The sequence below is a fragment of the Rattus rattus genome, chromosome 11, assembly GCF_011064425.1.
Source record: "Rattus rattus isolate New Zealand chromosome 11, Rrattus_CSIRO_v1, whole genome shotgun sequence".
NCBI classification, from domain to species: domain Eukaryota; kingdom Metazoa; phylum Chordata; class Mammalia; order Rodentia; family Muridae; genus Rattus; species Rattus rattus.
The window spans coordinates 47,801,937-47,823,428 of NC_046164.1; positions in this window are offsets into that span (position 1 = coordinate 47,801,937).

Below are 21,492 nucleotides of genomic sequence, written 5' to 3' on the forward strand. Positions count from 1 at the left end.
TCATTTATTCTCTGTATTTCAAGAAATCACAAGTCTAAAATGATCTTCAAGGGACTAAACTGACTTCAATTATCAAGTAATGAAACTAAGCCAAGATTTGTTTCTTTGTTTTTTTCTCTTGTTTAAGAAGCAGGCAGCTGGAGAGAAGGAATAAAAGCAAAACTAATCCTGGAAAATTTTCACCATTTGAGTAGTGATAACATATCACTTGACACTGAGAAGAACAGATCAGCTGTGTGAACAATTAAAATATGTGCCTTATTTTTTAGTATTCAGTTTATATTATGAACAAATCAAATAAACTTGACATAAAGCATAAGCCTGACATAGGGCATAAACATGTAAAAGATATGCAAGTCTCTGTAAACAGATATGGAAAACAATGCAGACACAAAAAATCAAACAGATATAATTAGCAATATAAAGTTAAGGTATATATACCCATATTTGTGCATATGTATGTTTGTGCATATGTATGTGTATAATATCTCTTCATGTGATCACAGATCAAAGGCTCTAAATATTTTTTGTAGAATTTAAAAATTAAATCAAATATCTTCCTGAAATTCATCTAATTTATATAATGCAACTTTCAATTTATATAATGCAAAAATGTTGACAAATCAGAAAATTGTGGATGGCAAATATCATTGACATCAATAGGCATAAAACTAGTTATTGAATGTTATAATGTGCCATCTGGTCTCCATCTGCACCCAGAGCTGGGGCTGTCCAACAGCTCTCGGACCCAAAAATTTCCCTGAGAGAGCTGGAGTCCCAGAAACACTCTCATTCCTAAGATCACAGACTCACAGGTTGACAGACCTACAGGAGAAACAAACTACATTCAGAGACAGCAAGACCAACTAACATCAAAGATAACCAGATGGCAAGAGGCAAGCACAGAAACCTAAGCAACAGAAACCAAGATTATTTGGCATAATCAGAACCCAGTTCTCCAACCACAGCAAATACTAGATATCCAAACACACCGGAAAGCAAGATTTGAATTTAAAAACACATCTCATGATGATGATAGAGGACTTTAAGGAGGACATAAATAACACCGTTAAAGAAATACAAGAGAATGCAGGTAAACAAGTAGAAGTCCTTAAAGAAGAAACATAAAATTCCCTTAAAGAATTACAGGAAAACACAAACAGGTGAAATAATGAAACAAAACCATCCAAGATCTAAAAATAGAAATAGAAACAATAAAGAAGTCATAAAAGGGGACAAACTTGGAGATAGAAAACCTAGGAAAGAGATCAGTAGTCATAAACACAAGCATCACCAACAAAATATAAGAGAGAATCTCAAGGGAAGAAAATACTATAGAAAACATTGACCCAATAGTCAAAGAAAATGCAAAAAGCAAAAAGTTCCTAACTGAAAACTTGCAAGAAATCCAGGACACAATGAGAAGACCAAACCTAAAAATAATAGGTATGGAAGAGAAAAAAGATTACCAACTTAAAAGGCCAGTAAATATCTTTAACAAAATTATAGAAGAAAACTTCCCTAACCTAAAGAAAGAGATGCCCATAATCCTAAAAGACATCTACATAATGCCAAACAGATTAGATCAGAAAAGAAATTCCTCCTGTCACATAATAATCAAAACACGAAACAAAAGAATGCCGCATAAACCTAATTCCACCTCAAACAACAAAAATAACAGGAAACAACAATAACTATTCCTTAATATCTCTTAACATCAATAGAGAAAATTCTCCAATAAAAAGAAATAGACTATCAGACCGGATACATATTCAGAATCAAGCATTTTGCTAAATACAGGAACTTTACCTTAGTGACAAAGACAGACTACAAAGGCAAAGAGGTTGAAAAAAATTTTCAAGCAAATGGTCCCAAGAAACAAGCTGGAGTATCCATCGAAATATCAAATAAAATTGATTTTCAACCAAAAGTTTTCAAAAAAGATAAGAAAGGATACTTCATACTCATCAAAGGAAAAACCTACCAAACTCTCAATTGTGAGCCGATATTCATAAAAGAAAACTTACTAAAGCTCGAATCAAAAATTGCACCATGGACCATAATAATAAGAGACATCAAAACCCTACTTTCAGCAACAGACAGATCACGGAAACAGAAACTAAACAGAGACACAGGGAAATGAACAGAAGATATGAACCAAATGGATTTAACAGATATTTATAGAACATTTCATCTTAAAACAAAAGAATATACCTGCTTCTGAGCACTTCATGGTACATTCTCCAAAACTGACCATATAATTGGTCACAAAACAGGCCTCAATAGATACAAGGGGATTGATATAATCCCATGCATCCTATCCGATCACTGAGACTAAAGCTGGTCTTCAATAACAACAAAAATGATAGAAAGCCCATATAGACATGGAAGCTGACCAATAATCTACTCAATAACAACTTGGTCAAGGAAGAAATAAAGAAAGAAATTAAAGACTCTTTAGAATTTAATGAAACTGAAGGCAAAACATACCCAAATTTATGGGACACATGAAAGCAACCCTAAGAGTAAAACTCATAGCTCTGAGTGCCTCCAAAAAGAAATAGGAGAGAGCATACATTAGCAGCTTGACAGCACACCTGAAAGGTCTAAAACAAAAAGAAGCAAATACACTGAAGAGGAGTAGAAGGCAGGAAAAAATCAAACTTACAGCTGAAATCAACCAAGTAGAAATGAAAAGGACGACACAAAGAATCAACAAACCTAGGGGCTAGTTCTTTGAGAAAAATCAACAAGACAGATAAAACCCTTAGTCAGACTAGCCAGAGGGCACAGAGAGTATATCCAAATTAACAAAATCAGAAATGAAATGGAGACATAAAAACAGAAATTGAGGAAATTCAAAAAAAAATCAGATCCTACTAAAAAAAAAGCCTATACTAAATAAAACTGGAAAATCTGGGTGAAATGGACACTTTTCTAGGCAATACCAGGTACCAAAGTTAAATTAGGATCAGATTAAACCATATGAACAGTCACATAACACCTAAAGAATTAGAGGCAGTCATTATAAGACTCCCAATCAAAAGAAGCCCAGGAACAGATGGGTTTAGTACAGAATTCTATCAGACCTTCAAAGAAGACCTAATACCAATACTCTTCAAACTATTCCACAAAATAGAAACAGAAGGAAAGCTATCCAATTTGTTCTTTGAAGCCACAACTGTGCTTATACCTAAACCATAAAAGACCCGTACAAAGAAAGAGAACTTCCGGCCAATTTCCCTCATGAATACCAATGAAAAATATGCAATAAAATTCTTGCAAACCGAATCCAAGAACACATCAAGATTATTCACCATGAACAAGTAGGCTTCATCCCATGGATTCAAGGATGGTTCAATATACAGAAATCCATTAATGTAACCCACTATATAAAAAACTGAAGGAAAAAACCCACAGGATAATTTCATTATATGCTGAAAAAGCATTTGGCCAAATTCAACCCTCGGTCAATGTAAATGTCTTGGAAAGATCAGGAACTGAAGGCCCATACTTAAACATAATAAAAGCAATATAGAGTAAACCAGTAGCAAACATCAAACTTAATGGAGAGAAACTTGAAGCAATCTCAGTAAAATCAGAGACTAGACAAGGCTGCTCGCTTTTTCCCTACATATTCAATATAGTACTTGAACTCCTAGCCAGAGCAATTAGACAAAAAAAAAAAAAGAGAGAGAGAGAGATCAAAGGGATACAAATTGGAAAAGAAGTCAAAATTATCTCTATTTGCAGATGATATGATAGTTTACTTAAGTGACCCCAAAAATTCCATCACAGAACTCGTACAGCTGATAAACAACTTCAGCAACCTGGTTGAATATAAAATTAACTCAAACAAATCAGTAGCCGTACTCTACTCAGAGGATAAACAAGATGAGAAAGAAATTAAGGAAAGGACACCCTTCACAATAGACACAAATAATACAAAATACCTCAGTGTGACTCTAACCAAGCAAGTGAAAGATCTGTAGGACAAGAACTTCAAGTCTCTTGAAAAAGAAACCGAAGATCTCAGAAGATGGAAAGAACTTCCTTGCTCATGGATTGGCAGGCTTAATATAGTAAAAATGGCCATTTCGCCAAAGACAATCTACAGATTCAGTGCAATCCCCATCAAAATTCCTACTCAATTCTTTATAGAGACAAAAAGAGCAATTTGCAAATTTATTTGGAATAAGAAAAAAAACAGGATAACCAAAATGATACTCAACAATAAAAGAACTTCTGGGAGAATCACCATCCCTGACCTCAAGCAGTATTACAGAGCAACAGTCATAAAAACTGTACGGTATTGGTACAGAGACAGGCAGATAGATCAGTGGAACAGAATTGAAGACCCAGAAATGAACCCACATACCTATTGTCACCTGATCTTTGACAAAGGAACTAAAACCATCCAATGGAAAAAAATAGCACTTTCAACAAATGGTACTGGTTCAACTGGAGGACAGCATGTAAAAGAATGCAAATTGGCCCATTCTAATCTCCTTGTACAAAGCTGAAGTACAAGTGGATCAAAGGCCTCCACATAGAACCAGATACACTCAAACTAATAGAAAAGAAAGTGGTGGAGAGCATGGAATACATGGGCACTGGGGAAATTTTCCTGAATAGAACATCATTGCTTAGGCTCTAAGAACAAGAATTGACAAATGGGACCTCATACAATTGCAAAACTTCTATAAGTCCAAGGACACTGTCAATAGGACAAAACGGCAACAAACAGAATGGGAAAATGTCTTTACCAATCCGACATTCAATAGAGGGCTAATATCTACTATAAAAAAGAACACAAGAAGTTACACTCCAGAGATTCATATAATCCTATTAAAAATGGGGTACAGAGCTAAAAAAAAAATAATTCTCAACTGAGGAATACTGAATGACTGAGATGCACCCAAAGAAATGTTCACCAACATCCATAGTCATCAGGGAAGTACAAATCAAAACAACCATGAGATACCACCTCACACCAGTCAGAATGACTAAGATCAAAAACTCAGGTAACAGTAGATGCTGGGGAGGATGTGGAGAAATAGAAAAACTTCTACATTGATGGTGGGATGTCAAGCTGGTACAACCACTCTGGAAATCAGTCTGGTGGTTCCTCAAAAAATTAGACATAGTACTACCTGAGGACTCATCTAAACTGCTCCTGGGCATATACCCAAAGATGCTCCAAAATATAATAAGGACACATACTCCACTATGTTCATAGCCACTGTATTTATAATAGCCAGAAACTGGAAAGGACCCAGATGTCCTTCAACAGAGGAATGGATACAGAAAATGTGGTACATTTACACAATGGTATACTACTCAGCTATTAAAAACAATGACTACATGAAATTCTTTGGCAAATGGATAGAACTAGAAAATACGATCCTTAGTGTGGTAAACTCAATCACAAAAGAATACACATGGTATGCACTCCCTGATAAATGGATATTAGCCCAAAAGCTTTGAATACCTAAGAAAAATTCACAGAGGGAAGATGAAAATTGGGGTGCTTTGTTCCTTCTTAGAAGGGAGAACAAAATACTCATGGGCAGAAATACAGGGACAACAAGTGGAGCAGGAACTAAAGAAAAGGTCATCCAGAGACTGCCCCCACCTGAAGATCCATGTCATATATAGCTACCAAACCCAGTCACTATCCCTGATGCCAAGAAGTACTTGCTGACAGCAGCCAGATATGGGTGTCTCCTGACAGGTTCTGCCAGAGCCCTGCTGATATAGATGAGGATGCTTGCAACTAACCATTGGACTGAACAAGGGTACCCAAATGAAGGAATTAGAGAAAAGACTGAAGGAGCTGAAGGGGTTTGCAACACTATAGGAAGAACAACAATATCAATCAACCAGACCCCATTAGAGTTCCCAGGAAATACACCACCAACCAATGAGTACACATGGAGGAACCCATGACTCCAGCCACATATGTAGCAGATGATGGTATTGTCCAACATCAATATGAGGAAAAGTCCTCGGTCCTGTGAATGCTCATTTCCCCAGTGTAGGTGAATGCCAGGGCATTGAAGTAGGAGTGGGTTGGTGGTTTGTGAGCATCCTCATAGAAGCAGGGGAAGGGGGTATGGGAGAGGGGGTAAAAAGGGATAAAATTTGAAATGTAAATGCATAAAGTATCCAAGAAAAATAAGATTTAAAAAATTAAGAAAAATGTGGTAACACTAAAATATAGTTATAATTTGGACCTAAACTTATTTTTTTTAAGAATGTGAATCATTTAAAATTTGACCCAGATGTATAAATATATGCTAGTTGGTTGGTTGATTGGTTGGTTGGTTGGTTGGTTGGTTGATTTATTTGGTTTGGTTTGGTTTGGTTTGGTTTGGTTTGGTTTAGTTTGGTTTGGCTTGGCTTGGTTTGCTTTGTTTTGATTTGATTTGGTTGTTTTCTTTGTTTTTGTTTTTGTGTCTTTGGTTTGCTCTGTTTCTGTCAACTTTACACAAGCAAGCAGGGAAGGTCATCTGGAAATAGTAAACTTCAGTTGAGAGGATTCTTCCATCAGACTGGGCTTCAGCTTTTGATGAATGATTGATGAGGGGGATCCAGTCTACTGTGGGAGACCCCGTCTTATACAAGTGGTCTTGAGTTGTATGGAAAGGAAAGACGAGTGAGCCAACCAAGAAGAGCAGGAAACTGAGCAGCATTCTCCTATGGTCTCTGATGCAGTTCAGCCTCAAGCTTCCTGTTTGAGTTTATATCCTCACATAACTCAATAAACAACTGGATTGTGTAAATGTAAGCCAAATAAGCCCTTCCCTCTCCAAAGTGCTTTTGTCCATCTTCATTATACCAGCAACAGAACCCTAACTAGAAGAGTAGTTGGAACAGGAGTGTTCTGACTGTGTTGGAGTACTTTTTAAATAAATGTGGGAGATTTTGGACCTTTGGAGGAAAATATGTATGAATTCTCTAAACAGGGCTTAATAGACTGTGCTCATAGGAGCCTGAAAACAGCTCTGAGAGCATAGCTGACTGACAAGGCCCAGCTCAAAAGGTTTCAGAATGCATCAAGAACAGGATCAGCAATAGATCCATGTTCCCCTCTGATAACACCTTGGCAAAGAGTATGGCTACTTTCTGCCCTTGTGATAAGAACTGGTCTGATGTTGAGTTAAAAATAATTGATTAATATTTGACAGGGGTGATTTCAAGGCAGCATACTATTCAGCTGTGGCATGGTTATGTTATTCGTGACTGTTGCACAGGTCTGCGATGGGAAAAGTTGTGACAGAAAATATAAAGAATGCAGTTTAAAGAATAAAAAAGAACACCAATAAAATTAAGATTGCAGCCAAGGCTTCTGGTGGGAGAGATAAGGAGTTTAGTACCATTAAGGAGATGAACATTCTAGACTGTAATAAAGGGAAAAGTATTCTTAGGACAAGACCCAAAGAGCTAGGCTTGAACCTGTATAAAGGGACCCTATGCCTGTATTCTCTATAAAGCAAGTGAAGGAAAAGGCTTTTGTAAATAGCATTCTAAGGACTAAAGTCCATTCCAAACTAGGAGAGTCATGCTAACTTTTGAGTCATGAATGATTCAAGAGTAAAGGTTTTTGATATATTCCCTTCTGCCTTTAGAGAGCTGCTGAGGCCAGGCAAGTGGAGTCACTGCATGCCCTGAGAGAGTAAGCGGCTCTGAGAAGCTGTCTCATGACGAGGTGGAGGTAAAACTTAGATTGAAAGAGAAAACCCCTCATGTTGAGAAGCCAGATCTGTGGTATATCTTCCAAGCTGAGCTTTGCACAGCATAGAAGCAACAGAAGAGAAATATTTATGTTGTAGGCAACAAACATGAAAGGGGAGACCCACCTAACCCCTTTGGTACAAGGCATAATGCTACACAGGATTTGGTGTTTGTCCTTCTGGGCTTAGGTCTTATTTTTATCCGGTATTTATACCCCACTCCTTGTTTTGAAATGGTAATGTGTATTCTGTGTCGCTATACTTTGAAAGTATGTAATTTGGGTTTTGGTCATACAGAAGGTTACAATTAAGAGAATTTCTAAAGTCTCAGAACAGAAGTTGGACCTTTAAGTGTTTTGAAGCTATAAAATACTGACAGTGAAGACATCGGAAGCTAGGCTAACTGTATCTTTGCGTTATGATATAGTCACAACCAACCCTATGAGAGTCATGAAGTGGAATGTTATAGTTTAAATGTGTATGTCCCCATAAGTTCGTATGTTTTAACACTTTGTTGACAGTTGGTATCACTCCTTGAGAAGATATAGGAAGATATAGCCTTGCTGTGGAAAGTATGTCATTGAGGGAGATTTTTAAGAGATGAAGACCTGGTCCTTCTACTCACAGGTTATATGTGAGCTTTCAGCATCCTGCTCCATCTGCTGTGTTTACATATAATACAATACATACATACAATATAATACAATATCCACCATTATGGTCTCTACTTTTCTGGAACCAAAACTCAAAACTTCTATAAGCTACTTGCGTCTCGTTGCTTTATGACAGTAACAGAAGACAGACTAATACAACAACTCAATCTAACAACTAATGTCTTCTAAAAGCTATATTGGAATAATGAATAATTATATGCCAAACAGAAAAGAAGCTAAAGAACATTGATTCCTGTGGCATGGCATTAATAAAGCTCAGCTTACACAGTATCTAATGAAAGGGCACAGGAAAATGCCTTTATGAACCAATGTTTTACAAAATTTCCTAAGTAACTATATGCACATAAAAATTTAATTAATTATATTTTAGTAGTGAAAGCATAAAAGAAGTATGTTCCAAATATCCTACATTCTTGTAAAGAAAACAGAGATGAGATGCTTTAAGGTGATGGGTCTGGGTCAAGTACCAAAAATCTCAGAAGAGGAATTTCGTCCAATTTTTAGGAAAACTTGTGATACACAAAGAAAGTTATCCCCTTAGACAAGAATCCAGAAACATCTTCCAATAGATCGTTTAACTTACAGTCATTAAACATAGCACTTAATATTATGATAACACTCAATACTAAGATTGTTATAAGTAAATTTCTGAAAGTGGTGATTTTAGCTATAACCATAAATTATGAAATTGGGCAACTCTTTAGGCAAATATATGACTTGTGGAGTATATAAAAATGATAGTTAAAATAGAGCACATTCATTGTACATAGTACTTCAAGTACTTTGGTATAAATTTCAATGCAAGTTTCTTTTATAGCATCAAAAAAATACAATATCTCAATTTACAAATTCCATATATTACTTAACTACAACAACATTCAACATAAAAAGTTAAATGTCTTTCATCTTTTACTGTAGTTGGGTGGCCCTGTTTATTACTATATTGTGGTTTAGTTTATCTTACTGGAAGAGCATGGTATAACAAGAATGCTGGGACTGGAGAGAAAACTCATTTGCTAAAAGTCCATGCTGTAGAAACAGGAAGACCTGAGGTCTATTACCTACCATCGCATAAAAGTGCAGAACATCATGATACATCCTAACCCTACAAAGATGGAGACAGTAAGATGCTGAGAGTGTCCGATCCAGTTAGACATGATCAATGGATATCTCCAGGTCCACGGAGATATCCTCTCTGAAAACATAACTTGTAGAGTGATAGAGGAAGGTACTGGAAGAGAACTTCTATATGGATACACCTAACAGTCATGAATTGTTTACATAGATAGATGATAGATAGATAGATAGATAGATAGATAGATAGATAGATAGATAGATAGATAGATAGATAGATATTACATAAATAAATATTTTAAAATTTTAAGAGGGCTCTGGATAAAGATGTTCTTTTTATCCTGGGATGTGTTGTACAATGTTAGTTCATAAACTTCATTTATACTGTTTATGAACTGCATACTTAAGCCTACTTTCTTATCTACCTTCTCCTATCATTCTCCAAGGTATGTTTTCAGTCAGGGACTATCCATGGACCTTGAGATCATCCATTAATCATGCCTAACTGGCTAGCACACTCCCAGTATCTTAATGTCTCCACATTTGTAGGGATAGGACTATAAGCATGGTGTTCTACACTTTTACTTGACGGTCTGTCTTCTTTTTTGACACAGCTCAATTCCTGCCCTTTGGTAACAACATTTAATAAAAAAGACTGAGCCTAGGCACTGTCATAGCAAAGCAATCAAGCTGATTACCAAACTAGGTAAAAAATTAACAAGTGGCTGTAGTATTCAGTGTATACATGCTGAAGAAAGAGTTATATGTCCTAGTCTGCATGCAAAAGGAAAAGTTATTTCCAATATACTATTCAAAATGTACCAAAAGTGTGTCTATGTGTTATTAATTTTTCTTTGACACTTACATACATATACAACACATTCTAGTCACCAATAAAACTTATCCTATCACCCCTCCACCACTCAGAACCCACCTTTCCCTTTACAAATTCCTTTACTACATTCATAGCTTCATATTTTGCCTTACGACACACTAAAACTTAAGCTAAGACTGTCTGTGTGACCATGAGTTTTGCACTATGCACTGGAGTCTGATGAACTCATTCACAGGTGGTGCTGACAGTAAATGTCTCAAATACAGAATCCATCAGTAGCCAATAGTTTAACAGGGTGGGCTCTAGACCTGTGAGTCTCTTTCTAGTGTCTGCTTCTGATGACAGGGCCAGTCTTGTGCAGACCTGGTGAAAACAACTGTAGCTTCTGGAAACTATGGTTGGAGGACTATGTCTTAAAATAAGACATAAAATATCCAGTTTCAATTTTTTTAAGTGAGAAGGTAGAGAGTTTACCCTAATTTTGTGTGTCTGTCTGTATATGTTAGAGAGACAAAAGGGAGAAGAAGGAGGGAGGGAAGGAAAAGGAAGGAGTAAATTTGGTACGTGTTCAAAAGAAAGTTTCATGGCAGGAGCAGAAGGTACTGTGGATGGTCTCAGAGTCATAAACAGAATTACATAGAAACAGAAAAGGCAGATACTCAGAAACCAAAGAGAATGGGATTACAATAAAATAGTTTTGTGCTAACCAAAATAAAGATCAGACTATTTTTGGTGGAGAAAGAAAAGGCTTTCTAAAGTCTGGGAGGCAAAACTGCAATAAAAATGATTGAATATAACATGACAGGAAGAAATGAGCAAGCTTTGTTCCAGCATGTTAGACCTCGGGCAGCCTGATGCTAAAAGCAACAAGGAAAAGGAGAGTCCAATGGAGAAATAGGTTTCTAGAAAAACCTGGGGCTCTGTCTCCACTAGATACTTTGGGATAGAAACAATACATCAAAAACAAGAGTAATGATCCAAGGCACAAAGAGGAACCACACAACACAGATTTAAAGTTGGTTTTATTTTCTTGTAGTCAAGTACTAATCCTCATTGCAAACTTTTATTTTTAAGGAGAATGTTTTAAATTACCCTCAGCATTGGTTTTCTAAAATTTAACATATTTTCCTTATGCCAGAACATCCATTTAACATGATATATTAATAATATGCTCTTTGTGGATTCTGAATAAGCTGTCAAAATACTCATAGCAATCACATTTTTCTAATTTCAGTGACTTTGAAAAATCAAACTTCTCCATCAAAAGATGACAGTAAAAATTAAAAGAATGTTAAACACAGAATTCATAAGTATTCTGTACATTTTAAGTAAGTTCATAACAACTAGCTTATTACAAATTAATCTATAATTGTTATATCTTTGAGTGCAAGACTCGGTAACACAGAGTAAAATATGAAATCCTTAGAAATGAGATTTCAGATCACAACCTCAAATCACAACCCTTTAAGGTCTTAGAAAAAATGTTTGGCCTTAGAAAAACCAAAATGAAGACAAATTAATTGCATAATTTGCCAAAATAATCGATATTACATATTCAGAATTGAGTAATAAGTATAAGCACCAGAATACCTAAGCAGAAACAAGCAGATTAGTCTAGCCATAGGATAACAACAGAAAACCCAGGAGACTCTGAACATCTTCACAGTTCAACATAGGTACTGGCTCCTTGAGTGAGGACAAAAATGGAAAAGGATAAACCAGTCCTTCAAAAGAAGCAGTGTGTTACTATCATGAAAAACAGAAGCAGAAAAGGGACTGCATGATCCCAGACCACACTAGAGATGTCCTGAGGCGAGATGTCCTGAGTAGTGGCTGTTGCAACTGTTGAGCATTTTTTTATTTTTTCTTAGATGAAGTTTTCTCAAAAAATGCAGCAAAGTAAGAAATCATATAGATGGGAATCAAGTAACTTCAGTGGCAGGGAAACAATAGTTACTAAAGACCATGTGCTGAACCATAACTGGTAAAGTATATATAAGTTGGATATATAGCTATTAGGAATATAGGTGTATCAAAACACAATTTCTAATGCTTGACATAATGTAATGCCATTGTTCACTCTCTTTCCAAGGCTATTAAATTATGAACAATTTGAGGGGACTAGGGCAATGAGCTTCAATTTTAAAAGGGCGGTATATCACTTTAGGATATTGATAAAAAGACAAGCTGAATCAGAAAACCTAGTAGGGCTGCATATCTGGAATTCTAAAGTGCTCCTATAAAATGTCTTTGGTGCTATTGCTTGACCCGTACAACCTACAAATAGAAGCACATGAGGAAGTTACAGTCATTAAGGCTAAAAATTTGAAACACAAATATAGGAAATATACAAGAAATAATAACTAGAAATCTCCCTATTTTTCAAACTATTGTTTCTACTAAAGGAGAGGTCTAGCTGGGTGGTGATGGCACATGCCTTTTATCCCCATACACAGGAAGGCAGATATAGACAGATCTCTGTGAGTTCTAGGCCAGCCTGGTCTGCAGAACTAGTCCAGGACATCCAAGGCTACACAAAGAAACAATATTTTGAAGAAAAAAAAAAGCAAACAAAACAAAACAGACAAACAAAAGGAAGAAGTATAGATCTAAGACATTTAACACTTTAGTTTTTTTATTTAGACATTGGAAATTAAAAAAAACACAAAGATTATTTGTCATTGAAAAGAATAACACATTAGAATTCTGTGGATAATTTCTTTAATCAGAGGCAGTCTGCCATTAGCGGAAAGGTCTTTCTTTCTTTTTTTTTTTTTTTTTTTTTTTTTTCGGGCTGGGGACCCGAACCCAGGGCCTTGAGCTTGCTAGGCAAGCGCTCTACCACTGATAAATCCCCAACCCTGGACAAGGTCTTTCTAGGTACTCTAAGGACAACCTCTGGGTGAGATAGTTATCATGTCTAAGTGGAACTGAGCCTGGCTTTGGCAGCTGAGACTCCATTTACCTGATAATTTGTGTGACTTAGAACGCGTTTGTGATCATCACATTAAAGGTTGATATGAGTTGTTTCCAGCCACTGGCTATCACAGATATGGCTGCCATGAACCTACTGCAGCACGTGGCCCTGTGGCATGGTGGGGCATCTTTTAGGTATATACCCAAGAGTAGTATGCTGGACCTTCAGGTATATCTATTTTCAATTTTCTGAGGAACCCCCAGATTGACTTCTAGAATGGTGTCACCAACATGTGCAGTCACCTGAGTTTTGATCTTAGTAATTCTATGGTGTAAGGTGGAGGAATCTCAAGGTCATTTTGATTTGCACTTCCCTGATGACTAAGGACTTTGAACATTTCTTTAAGTGCTTCTCAGCCATTAGGGATTCTTCTGTTGTGAATACTCTGTTTAGCTCTATATCTTATGTTCTTTGATAGGTTGTTTGGTTTTTTTGAGGTTAGCTTCTTGAGTTCTTTATATATTTTTGGATATTAGCATTCTATCAGATGTGAGATTAGTGAAGTTTTTCCCAATCTTAGGTTGCCGATTTTTCCTATTGACTATGTCCTTTGCCTTACAGAAGCTTTTTAATTTCACAAGGTCCCATTTATCAATTCTTTTTAATTTTTTTTTGCTTTAAATTTTTATTGGATATTTTTTGTTTACATTTCAAATGTTATTCCCTTTCCTGTCCATAAGCCTTCTATCCCATCCCCCCTCCCTTCTTCTATGATGGTGTTCCCCCTCCCCAACCACCCACCCCTTCCTGCCTTCTTACCTTGACATCCCCCTACATTTGGGGGTCCTCCCATTGGTGCCCAACAAGGCCAACCTGTACTACATATGTAGCTGGAGCCATGGGTCTGTCCATGTGTACTCTTTGGGTAGTAGTTTAGTCCCGGGGAGCTCTTGTTGGTTGGTATCATTGTTCTTATGGGGTTGCAAGCCCCTTCAGCACTTTCAATCCTTTCTCTAATTCCTCCAATGGGGATCCTGTTCTCAGTTCAACGGTTTGCAGCTAGCATTTGCCTCTGTATTTGTCATGTTCTGGCTGAGCCTCTCAGGAGACAGCTATATCAGGCTCCTAAGCAGTCAGTGCTCTTAACCACTGAGCCATCTCTCCAGCCCCACCCCACCCCCTGCTGCCCATTTATCAACTCTTGATCTTAGAACCTGAGCCATTGTAGTTCTGTTTAGAAAATCACCACCACTACCATCATGCCAATGATTTCGAGGCTCTTTCCCGCTTTCTCTAGATTCAGTGTATCTGGTTTTATGTTGAGGTCCTTGATCCACTTGGCCTTGAGCTTTGTGCAATGTGACAAATATGGATCTATTTTCATTTTTATACATACAGGCTGCCACATAGACCAGCATCATTTATTGAAGTGGCTTTCTTTTTTACATTATATAATTTTGGATTATTTGTCAAATATCAAGTGTTCATAAGTGTGTGGGTTTATTTCTGGGTCTTCAGTTCTATTCCATTGATCATCCTGTCTCTGTACAAATACCATACAGTTTTTATGACTATTGCTCTACAGAATAGCTTGAGGTCAAGGATGGTGATTCACCTGGAAGTTATTTTGTTGTTAAGAATTGTTTTTGCTATCCTTGTTTCAGGTTTTTGTTTTGTTTTGTTTTTGTTTTGTTTTGTTTTTTTGTTTTTTGTTTTGTTTTGTTTTGTTTTTGCTGTTGTTGTTTGGTTTGGTTTGATTTGGTTTGTTTTTCCATACAAAATTGAAAATTGCTCTTTCCATGCCTGTGAAGAATTCTGTAGGAATTTTGATGGGGATTGTGTTGAATATGTAGATTGATTTTGGTAAGATGACCATGACTGGCCCATCTTGGTATCCATCTCAAGGGGTGGCTCCAAGGCCTGACACTATTACTGATGCTATGGTGTGCTTACCAACAGGAGCCTACCATGGCTGCCCTATGAGAGGCCCAAATAGCAGCTGACTGAGACAGATGTGGATACTTACACCCAAACCCAGTGGACTGATGTCCAGGAACTGCTGTGGTTGAATTAGGGAAAGGTTGAAAGAAGCTGAGAAAAAGGACGACCCCCTAGGAAGATCAGGATTCTCTACTAACTAACCTGGACACCTAAAATCTTTCAGACACTGAACCAACCAGGCTGCCTACAGGAGCTGGTCCAACCCCCAGGCACACATACAGCAGAGGACTGCCTGCTCTGGCCTTAGTGGCCTTAAAAGAAGAAGCACCTAACCCTCAATAGACTTGAGACCTCAGGGAATGGGGATGCCTGGCAGGGTGGGGAGTGGGGGTGGGGTATCCTCTTGGAGACAGGGGAGGAGGAATGGGATTAGGAACTGTGGAAAAATGGACCAGGAGGGGGCAGCAACTGGATTGTACAAATACAATATCAACCAACCAGACCCCCTCCAGAGCTCCCAGGGACTAAACCAACAACGAAAGAGTATACATGGAGGGATCCATGGCTCATGGCTCCAGCTGCATATGCAGCAGAGAGCGGCCTTTTTGGGCATCAATAGAAGGAAAAGCACTTGGTCCTAAGAAGGCTCATTTCCCCAGCATAGTGGAATGCTAGGGTGTTGAGGTAGGAGAGGGTGGGTGGGAGCATCTTCATAGAGGCAGGGGAGAGGGGAGGAGGAATGGGAGAGGGGGGAAAGGGGATAACATTTGAAATGTAAATACATAAAATATCCAATAAAAACAATCACAGAAGTGTGAGCTTTTATGGAAGTCAGCTGTACTTAGTATCCAATACAGTTGTAAAAAGCTATAAAGAAAGACCCTATAGCTTCTCTATTAAAGAAACTCACTTACTTTGTAATAATAATAATAATAATAATAATAATAAAATAAAAGTAAAAAGGAATAAAAATGCAGATATGAAATTCAGAATAAACTACTCACAGAATAAACTACTCAAAATCAACTCCCTCAGGGTAATGTCATAAATAAAGGCTACTCATTTCTATCTGCCGCACCTACCAAGCTCATCACAAAAAACAACAACAAAACAAAAACAAAAAAAAATCAAAACAAATAAAGCTCCCTCACTTGAAGGAAAGCTACCTTTTCTCAGCTAGACCTTGACTTCAGAATGTTTCTCCATTACTTGAAAGGATAAAACTACATCAGAAAATTTGATAAAACTACATCAGGAAATTTGGAGTGAACTATGAAATCACACAGAATACATATATTGCCTAGAGAATCAAGTGGATTCTTTTCATTGCCATATTTTAATGTCTGTCTCCATATTCACTGCATAACTAGTCAACTAATTGCCTATGAAAACAAGCTCTGATCACAAGATCCAATTATACTCAAGCCTGGCCAGTGCCCTTATCAACAGTATATAAACCAAAACATCACACCTTGAACATTTATTATGCCACTGGAAATATGATTAACACACAAAAAGTTAAATAAAGGCAATTTATAAGGATCCACCTTATTAAAACTTAAGTGTTAGCATTGTCTAAGAAAACATTAACAAAGAGGTTTGTCATTTCAGATTGATCTACTAAAATGTCTGTGTTAAAATAGTTTAATTACTTTGAGAGTTGACTACCTGGTTACATGAAGTAAGGATGCTATTGGAAAAAGAAAACTATCAAAACTTCCTGAAGCTGAATCAACTTTTCCATTTGCCATGGCAACCCCACAAGGAAAAAATAGCTGATGCTCAACAGTAAGAGGAAAAAGCTTCTGAGAAAACAGTGAAAGCTGTTTGCCATTGCATATATTAGTCAGCCTACCCAGCGTGGCATTGTAAATTCTCTCAAGATGATTGCTAGACTTTTGACATGAGCATCATGTACTTAAATTATCTTCAAATAGACCAACTAGCTAGGGCTTCACCATCCCACACAGCACCCCAGTGTCTCAGCATCTAAGAGGTGCACACATTCAGAAGAGTCAGACGCCTATGAGAATAGCTGTTGTCAATTGTTTCTGAAATGGACAACTTAGCCATGATTTCTTCTCTCCCAAGAAAGTTCCAGGCTCCCCACAGCTCTACTTCAAGGGTTAGAAGTATGAACAGCACCCAGCACCACAAGAAATTAATAGCTAAAAATTGACCCATTTCCCAGATACAAAATATCATTATTATTACTCTCCTTTTTCAAAAAATGAGATGGAGGAAAATAGTTTTAACCCATCAATTCAATATGTTTACTTGAGAGCAAAACAATACATCAGACATCATTAAGGAAGCTTCCATATTTAAATAACACACAACATGAGTTGTTTCTATTGTACCCAAAATAGCATACAAAGGAATAGCAGGATTGAAACACTCATTTTACAATGATATCGTTTTAAGGAAAATAACAATTTACTATAAAATACTTTTAAATCAATTTTGAATTAAAAATAACAGGTTTTTTTGGTTATTTGGAAAATGGTTTGCTTGATTTTAATAACTGTTTATAATCTAGGTTTTTTCATCTGAAATATTAACAGACTTATTCTGAAAAGCTATTAATATCATCAGTATATTAATATTTTGCCAGAACCAGAGACTTAAAGTGCTCAGTCATCCACAGAACTAATCTTTTAACAGGTTCTATAGAATGGAATCATTCTAGTTTTCAGTTAGTGAAAAAACTGATGCAAATCTATTTGATTAATAAATGTAATTCAATGTCAAATGTATAAAAGTAATATAAAACACCTTGTTCAAAACAATACTATATACTCAAGGGTATTTTAGAAACACCTAGAAAGATGGATAATAGTTTACTCTTTTCATAATTAGTTCTGAGCCTGCTACAGAAGCTAGTCATTAAATATCTAAAATGTATTTAGCATAATTGATATATGTGCATATGTAATACTTCTGATTGAATCGATTCTATAAATAATGCATGCCATTTACAGCACACATCATTTTGATTTGTTTTCAATACTTATTTTAAAATATATATGGCTTTTATTTCTGTATCTTATTTCTTTTTTTTTTTTTTATTAACTTGAGTATTTCTTATATACATTTTGAATGTATTCCCTTTCCCATTTCTTTAAACATCCCTCCCCTCCCTTCCTTGCCCTCCCAACCCCTCCCCTTGCTGCCCTCTCCCAACAGTCTAGTTCACTAGGGGTTCAGTCTTAGCAGGACCCAGGGCTTCCCTTCCACTGGTGCTCTTAAGGATATTCATTTTGAGTCCATTTATATCTTTGACTTAGTCCTGGAAACTCTGGTTGGTTGGCATTTAAATATCTCGAGCTTGTATTTATTTCAACAGAATCTTTTGGTATTTAATGACTACGTGATTTAAATATCAGTATTCAAAGCACTCAAACTACAGGTATTATCAATCATTAGAGAAAACTATTTCAAGCCAAAAAGTTTAGTAAAAGTTAGTTCTAATATTCCTTCCCTTTTTAAAAGCAGATGAATTTGTCTTGCAGAAATGTAACAGCTTGCCCATTCTATAGTTCCAAGCAGCTTGGATCCCCATTTTGTATTTTTCTTTTCCTTTAGAGGTATTCTTCATTTCTATTATTTCACTTATCATTTTCTTACCGTTATCTTTAATGACTCAAATACTTTTGGCAGTTCTGTTTAAGGACACTTAAATATCACACAATAACTAAAGGCAAAGCAAAAACTTGAATTAGAATCTTTCAAAGTCATTACCCTTAAAATTAATGTTTGTTGATCTATTTCTCGACCCTTTAAATTGCCCAGGATTTTCAACAAAAGCAAGTTCTTCATCAATAAATGTCTGAGTGTTCACACTCTGCTATGCTCTTGCACTATCTGTTGTTTTATAGTACAGTAGTTATTTGAGACATAATCAGTATGGTTGGAAAAAAGATGTGAAAAACCTAATCTAGGTATTTTCCAAAGGCAAAAGGTAATGGTGACTAGACACGTGTGTGTGTGTGTGTGTGTGTGTGTGTGTGTGTGTGTGTGTGTATGTGTGTGTGTATCCCTGAAAAGGAGAGGAGGTGAGGGGATGAGGATGGCAATCAGGTGTTGTAGGGCAAGAAATGGTGGGGAGTGGGGAAATGAGCAGCAGGTGCAGGTAGCTGGAGGCCTGGGACAGAAGAGGTACAGCGAGTCTATGGGGATGACCCTAACCAAGACTCCTACAGAGAGGGATACAGAGACTGAAGTGGCCGCCTTCTGTAGCCAGAAAGGACTTCCAGAGCATGGAGGGGGACATCAATCCACCCACAAATTCAACCCAAAAATTCATCTTGCCTACAAGATGTGCAGGGACAAAAGTGTAACCGAGACTGAGGGAACAGCCAACAAATGACTGCTCCAACTTGAGACCCATCCCATGTGACAGAGCCAACCTCTGACATAGTTAAAGATACTCTGCTATGCTTGTGCTTACAGACAGGAACCAAGCGTAACTGTCTCCTGAGAGGCTTCATCTAGCAGTGGATGGAGTCAGAGGCAGAGACCCAGCAGCCAAATATCAGGGGGAGCCCGGGGAGCCTTGGGAAAGAATGGCAGATAAAAGTGAGCTACTCAGCTGGGTCAAGGACACCACAAAAAGACCCACCCAGTCAACTAAATTGGGACTATGGCAGTTCACAGAACCTAGTCCTCCAACCAGGAAGCATACAGGAACTGGACTAGAACTGGACTAGAACTCCATGTGTGGCAAATGTTCAGCTTAGTCTTCATGTGTGTCCCTTCACAAGTGGAGCAGGGCTATCTAGGTCTCCCATTGGATTCCCTTCACCTTACCTACACTGCTGTTTGAACCTCAGAGGGAGAGGGTGTGTCTAGTCCTGCTGGGATAAATGCCTTGGGTTGGGGTGGAACCCAAGGTGCGTCTGAGGAGAAAGGAGAGTGAAATGATGGAGGAATTTGTAAAGATGGGACTAGGAAGAGAGGAAGGAATGGGGCTGTGATCTGGATGTAAAGTGAATAATTTTAAAACCGTGGAATTCTAAAATCAGTCTGATAAGAGGATTAACGTTGACAAGGGAGGATTTTTTTTTTAATGTAAGGAAAAAGCAAACTACCAGACAAGGGCTGCAGCTGATAAAGAACCCAGTCATCTCAGGGAATATGGAGACTTAAATCATGCTGCAAGGTGAACGATGGAGTAAGGGAATGTAAGCTCTGACTGGCCGGTTAGCAGCAAGCATGTGGAGGGTCTTCCTTGTGGAATGATTCCATGTAGCTGAAAACTCTAGGCTGATGTCAATTTCAAAGCAAATGTGTAACAGCTGTTAGTTGTAATTGTTTGTACGTATAAGTCTTCATTGCTTTCCTATGATTACACATTTTTATTACTGACCCATTCTAAGAAGCTGCGTATAAGAAGGAATGCATAGGCTGGTAACTCACAACTGCAAATGTTTAATAAAGACAATGTGTGAGTAAAGATAGACAGCCCATAATACCAAAATTAATTTATGGAAACAAGATGTGACCTCCTTAATTAGGAAAACCTTTGTAAGACCTATTTTTTCTTTTACCCAGACAAGACTTAACTACCATTAAGGTTTAGAAGTTTATTTGCATGTTGAGTCTGAAGAAGAAAACAACAACAACAACAACAAAAAAAAACCCAACTAGTTACCTCATAAGTGAAGCTGAGTTCAAAGGGAGGGATTTAATTGTATACTGCAACCACCAGGTGTTTAATTCAGTCACACATCATTATAAGACATTTCCCCATCACGGGAATCCAGCTTTACTGCATAGTCAATCATGTTTCCCGATAGGTAGTTTTGTTCAGTGTCGCTTTCTCACTGCTCTTATATCAGAAGTAGATAACATGATAGGGCAGAAACTCATTTTTGCTTAAGCGTTAATGTGTTTTGTGTATTCACTAAGTACCATTTACGTGATGGATGGTTCTCACTCAATGTTACGCACATGTGCACTTTTTTGAGAAACTAGATTTGAAAGTATATAAAAAAGTGAAAATGTATAGGCAGTTAGACATGAATAGAGACTAGAAATCTGACTCACATTTATGGGAACCAATAAAGCATTCACATTCCACTAAAAAAATGGGAAAAATGTATCTCTGGAATGGACAAAATACAAAAATACCTGAACTTCCTTTTACAATAAATGCTAAGAATTAAAATCAAGCACACCTGTACATTACTATAAGCCAACAATTACTTCCATAGATATTACAGAACACAAAATCTACCTATATTCAGAGGAAAATACAAAATTCTTTACAGACAAAACAATAACATTTCAAGTATAACATTTGACTTTCCCCAT